The following is a 6,237-nucleotide window of genomic DNA, read 5'->3' as shown; positions in this document are numbered from 1 at the left end:
CTGAGTTTCTGTATGATGCCTTACATTTCCATTTCTCCTTATCATCCAGTGGGAAGTATCCTGATTATGAATGGCTTTATGCATGCCCAGCTTTATTAGGTAAGGCTTGATTTTCAAAAATATGACTATTTGCCACTCTTGTGAAGTCAGATTGGTTTTCTAGAGATAGGTGAGGATTAGATGATTTTTTTGAATACTTGAGACTAAATGTTTTGCTCCTTTCAGGAAAGGAAATGAAATCTTGTGATTTGAATGAGGATCAACTGGTCAAGTTTCAGTCCTTTTCCCTGCACTTCATTGTCATCCCATTTGCTTTTATTGTTCTCACTTCATTTCAGAATTTTCTCCTTTTTTTTAGCATTTCATGTCTTCAATTTCTTCTCCAGTGTCTTTGTTTACCTTTCTTCTCTGATTTTGGGATTTCAGTGTGAAGAATTTTGGCGGCTTTTGGTCCTTTCACTGCACCTCATTTAATCTCAGTACATTTTGTTGTAGTCACTCCATTTCCAAATTTTATTTTTTATTAAATTGCATTTTATTTTATCATATCTCCTTTCCAGAATATTTGTTGCACTTTGTTCTCTGATTTCAAGGTTTAATTTCCTTTCCTGTCACAAAGATTTTAAATCATACTTTGAAAAATACTTGGAAATCTTAGATAGCCTTTGGGGACTAGATTATTCTCCATCATGTCTTGCTTCAAATACCACCCTAAAATCCAAAAACGTACATGAAACATACTTTGATAGCCCTTTGATTTTACCTTACAGTGCACCATGATATCACTACCATGATAATTCATTATTTTTAAAGTATAATCTCTTGTGCCACTACAGAATTTAGTTACTCTTCTATCTGTGGAAAAAAAAAAATCTGTTTATAAATTTGAACGGAATATTGATGCATTCAGTGAAAAAAAAATGCAAATCCCTGAAAGGCAAAGTCATGATGAACAAGGAGAGATAATTTGCTGTCTCTTACTGCTTTGTGTCTTGTCCCACAGTAGCAAGTGTTAATCTAATAAGAAGTATGCCCATATAAATCTGCCTCTTTTAAATAGGTGTGTGAAAACAATTTTCAGAACATTCTGACAGGTACCATTTATACACTGAAGGGCTGACATATTGATGTCAGCCTCCAGATTTGAATAAGACTTGCTACATTTTTAGTGTTTCCCCACACCAGACACCCTCTTTCACAGGATGACTAGCAGTTCATATTCAAATCTGACTAGGACTGGGGGAGGATTCCCTAGTCTCAAATTTGCCTGCATATTCACTGCTTCCTGATCTGTGCTGGGATTCAAGACATTCCTGTCTGCCGAAACCAACAGTAAGTCTGAGTTTGCCATCTCTGAGCATCAACTGGAAGTCCTCAGAGGGTGAAATTAGGTGATGTATCTATAGTAGGAGGCAGGAGTAGCAGAGAAAGGGTTAAACTGTCATTCCTCTTGAGATGGAAAGGTTTTGGTTTTACCCTGTGGTCTTTCAGGGTGTCATAGAGCAATCGCATCCACAGAAATACTTTTCAGGAAGTGAAGTTCTGGACCGCAGCAATGCAACCTATCTGCCTTTGGAGAGGTTACACTGAAGTGCTGGACCCAAACAGCAGTGAGCTGTCCTTACTGCTAGCCACGAGCCTGCTGGAACACAAGGTCCACAAGTTGTCAGCTACCACCAGCATGGCTTAATAGTGGAGAGTGGGGATTTTCGAGATCTAGGGATCCCATAAACAGGTGTCAACATATGGAAGCTTTCAGAGGGTGGTGGCTAGCAAAAAGGGGCTGTAAAATGCACATTAATTAGCACTTTTACTTATCAGAGTTTCTTGTGTGTGTTTACAGCTGGGTGACATTTCTATAGATGAGGGAAAAGGTGGTAATTCCACTGACATTGCTTTTTCCCTAGACAGTAAATTTCAGAAAATGTGAAACGTGCCATGAATGAGATAAATGTGTCTCACAGTCTTCATTACAAATCAGACTGGTAGAACTTGAGCCTCATAAACATTCAAAATTTTTAAAAAGTGAGAGTTATTATAAGAGCATCATATTGCAGCATGCTTAATCATAGTCTAGAAGAGGGGCTTTCTGAAAACTTGATAGGTGCAAGATAGAGCCCCCTGGTTAGGACAGATATAGTGATTTAACTTAGAACTCTGCCAATGTAAACCAGCACATTAACAATAATGTTGAACTCTGCTTAAAAAACATGCTTGGCATTGTCAGGGCTTAAGGAGTCAAGGCAGATTCTTTGCATTTAATTCAAAGTTCTGGCACAGGACTGCTCCTTATTAAAAGCTTCAGAAGAAAACCAAGACAACCTTTTCATTCTCCTTTCTTCCCAAGCCCACAGAATGTTTGAGGCATCTGGCATGTATTTCCCCTTACAGAATGGTGACCTCATCAAGATGTGGGATCAGGGTCACTTGAACTTAACCATACTGTTGCAGGACATCTTAAAAATAGTTTACAAGTTATTATTTTCTGTGTCTGAGGGAGGAAAAAGCAAATGCAAGGGGGAAAAAAATCTGGATAAAATGGCTGCTGCTAAGCCAAAAATAAAAACCCACCCAAATTACTATTTTTATAATTAGATGTATGTATACAAAGATTTCTGCTGGAATACATTACAGTCATTCACCAGGCTTCATGTCATACTTCTGGGTTTGTATATCTCAGGAGAGAAATCCAGTAGTGTTATCGGATTCGCCAGGAACACATAAAATCTCCCTTAACAGTGTTTTGTAGTGGGTAATACTTGGAAGGACTTTTTCTGAAACAGTCTGTATCTTGGTGGCTTATAGAAAAAATCTCCTATGCTTATCCCAATGTCTTCCAATAAAGAAAAGGCTACAGAAAACAGAAACAACAACAACCAAACCAAAACCAAACCAAAAAAAAAAAAAAAAAGCTAAAACCCCCAGAAACTGAAAGGCAGCCTTCTTAAGAAATGCCTGAAATTCTCCAGTTCTATTTGTAAATTAAAATATGGGTAACTTTAATGACCATGTGATAATATTTTGGTTCACTTGTCCCTGGCTGCCCTTACTCAGCCTCTTCCCCAACACCCTTTCATAATTAATGGTTTGTAGGAGAAATGAACTGCGTAAGTCTGCATTTTTGCAAGAGAATCCAAGACTTGTTCTTTATGTTTATAATTTACAGAGCTATTCTGTTCTGTAATGGTGTAATCTCTACATTCCTGGTGAACCACACAGCACAGATCTGGTTAATAAACTCAAAATTAAATAGAAAGAAGTCTCAGAAAAGGAAAATTCTCTGTCTTTTGAGATTGTCAAACAAGAGGATATTAGTAAATATGTTTTAAGTATTGTTGTGTAGTCACTTATCTTTGCTTTTTGAAAATATTTTTCTGATAACAGGGAGGACTAAACAGGGGGCAGAGGCGGGTAAGGAGGTGGGGTGTACATTTCCATCAGGATTTGACTGAAGACTAGTATTTTCTGTGGTTAATGGAATGGGTTTTTTAATTTTCCTAAGCAGAAGGTCACCCTGCTGCCAACAGTATGATACTGTGTGACTGTCAGGGTGTGATTCTGGGCCAAATTTTCATCTATATTTGCAAACTAACCTGAGCCAGAAGAGGGCCTGAAGTGGAGGTGTGCCACCAACCACACTGTCTGCAGCTGAGGCACTCTGGCACATTTTGCCCTGTGTCAACAAACACCATCTCAGATGATGCCCAGGCCCTGAGGGCTTTTCCTCCCCTTCTCACAGGTCAGAATCAGGATGAAAGAACAGATCCTGTTTTCTTCTCTGGTTCAGAGGTAGCCACTACAGCTTCCCAAGAGAAGTCATTTACCAGTTCTACTTTGCAGCTGTTTGCCACTAAAGGCCACTGCTCCCATTAGCTCTATAAAGATTTTTGTGATACTCAGATCTGGAAAACATTTGTAGCCACCTTCTCCCTCTTTAATTTTTATCTGGAGCTTTCCTTGAAAAGATCTAAATAAAAATGAGTAAGCACTTTCACAGTCTAAGGTCTGAGCCTGTTTCCAGAGGTTCCTTTGAGAGCCCTTCCAATTATTTGCCTTCAGTTGGGATCCTGAGTTTAGCTATTAATTTTTCTTCATAAATAAATCATGTCTGTGCACTAACCCTCCTTTGTTACTGTTCCCCCAAATTTTCTATACTTTTCTGGTAATAAATATAACATAATTTTCTTCATGTGGTCTTATAAGCATAATGAGCAGGTGGAAGTGCTTGCATTACAGATAAAACCAGCTTAAATGCAACTGTTCATCTTCTTTTGTAACAAAATCAATGAATACAAAGATTAATTTCTGACTATGTTTGATTTGTCTCTTTTTCCTCAAACAGCTACTCCCAATAGGTGTTCTGCCGGAAAAAGCAAGGTTCCAAGAAGGATTTACAGAGGAGAAGGGACAGAGAAGAAGCAGGTGAGAGATACTAGTAGAGTTGAGTGTTGCAGGAAAGAACTTTACAATCTTCCCATTCATCCCAACTACTTCCAGGTCTGGATAGAGAGTATCAGACTGTAAACCCTGTGTTTTGTTTTTGTGTAAGGCACTCCAATACAAAGAACTTGTGGTTAATAGAAAAACTGGGAAAAGTGGTGGTGTCGTGTTGATTGATGCTGTCAAGCAGCAATGGGTGTAGAGGATAGGAGGATTTAAAATCCACTGGGATTTAATGTCACTATGCACTTTACTCTGGGATGGCTTCCATCCTAAATAAACCACCTGGAGAATGGAAGTAGTTATGACAAGAGGGATATGGCAGCTCTGATCTTAAAAAATTAAAATGCTCACATAACACAGTGCTGGGTCACGCATCTAGTATGGATCAGAAGATACTCATGGAAAGTGAATGCACAGTGACAGTTGAATTGCCCAAACCATGTGGCTGTTTTAGCATAGCGGGGATAGTAAAATAAAGAATAAAGCTCCCTTTGGACGCCTCAGATAGAGTGAAATTTAAGTTCTCCAGACCAAAATGCCAGATGCTGATAGAAACGCATTGTGTTTTGCGATTGATAAAGTGCTGCAGCTATTATGCTTTTCCTTTGGAATTGTATTAGACCTTAAGTGATCACTGCAGCCCAGGACTTTGTTATTTCTCAGAAATAAAATTACAGGATTTTTTTTCAAAACTTAAAAAGATTTTTCAGTCTTGATTGCACGTAGCAATTGTTTTGTGACCGTGAAACCAGAACCTGTTTTCTTCACTGACACATTTGCTCCCCTTTTGTTGATATACAACAGTTTTAGCAGATAGTGGGTTGTGTGGGTTGTCTGGGTTTTGCAGTTTCATAGTTTTTTTGTTTGGTGCAGTTTTTGCAATGAACTTTTCATTTCTTCTAAAGCATAAAATTTGACACGATACACAGCAAATAGATAAATTAGAAGGGCAAGTCTAATGTGGACTTATAACATTTGCAATTTAGCCAAGATTTCTCTCATAAGTGATGGAAGAGTTTGCAGTGGTAGCCATGGTGTGTAGGAGTCTCTCCCCACATGTCCAGTCGTGCAACGCTCTGCAGTAGTGCCAACAGAGCACACAGAGAGGAAGGGTGGAGGGCAAACACAGGAAAATGTGGGGGTTACCTTGAACTGTAGGCTGAAAAAATTTAGAGGATGCTGGATTATGGAGGAATGGGGCAAGATGTGAACATGGAAAAGAAAAAGAGGTCCTTTCTGAGGATACAGAAGGAAAAAGTAGAAAATTAATGTAAAATAAAGAAAGGCAGACTTTCCATAGCTGTTTCTCAAGGAAAAAGCCCAATACTTAATAAGCAGTGCTGTCTCCACTAAACTCATTTAGAAACCAGATCCTGGCTAGAATTTTGATTAGTAATTATGAGCATGTTTCCTTTCACCTACAGCTTTCCAGGGAGAGAGACAAAACATTGAATCCACTGATTTCTCTTTTGTATTAACACTACTCACACATCGTTCATAATGCCCCAAACAGCAGCAATGAACATGTTCTATACAGTGAGCTAACTGCATCAGAAATTAGGTGTTTAATAATAAGATGACCCCTGAAAAGTTACTTTTAAGATGTAAAGCAGAGAAAATTATTTCTTGACATGACATGTGGCAAAGGTTTTCTAACATATAAATGTCTTTCTACTCCTTTGTGTATGAGTCTACTCATGTAACAGCTATTCAGAAAATAATATAAATTTGTTTATATTAATGGGATAGATTTTGAAATTTAACTCTTCTCACATATTTGTTCTTAAGAGAGCT

The sequence above is a fragment of the Anomalospiza imberbis genome, chromosome 5, assembly GCF_031753505.1.
Source record: "Anomalospiza imberbis isolate Cuckoo-Finch-1a 21T00152 chromosome 5, ASM3175350v1, whole genome shotgun sequence".
Lineage (NCBI taxonomy): Eukaryota > Metazoa > Chordata > Aves > Passeriformes > Viduidae > Anomalospiza > Anomalospiza imberbis.
This window is presented reverse-complemented; position numbering follows the sequence as displayed.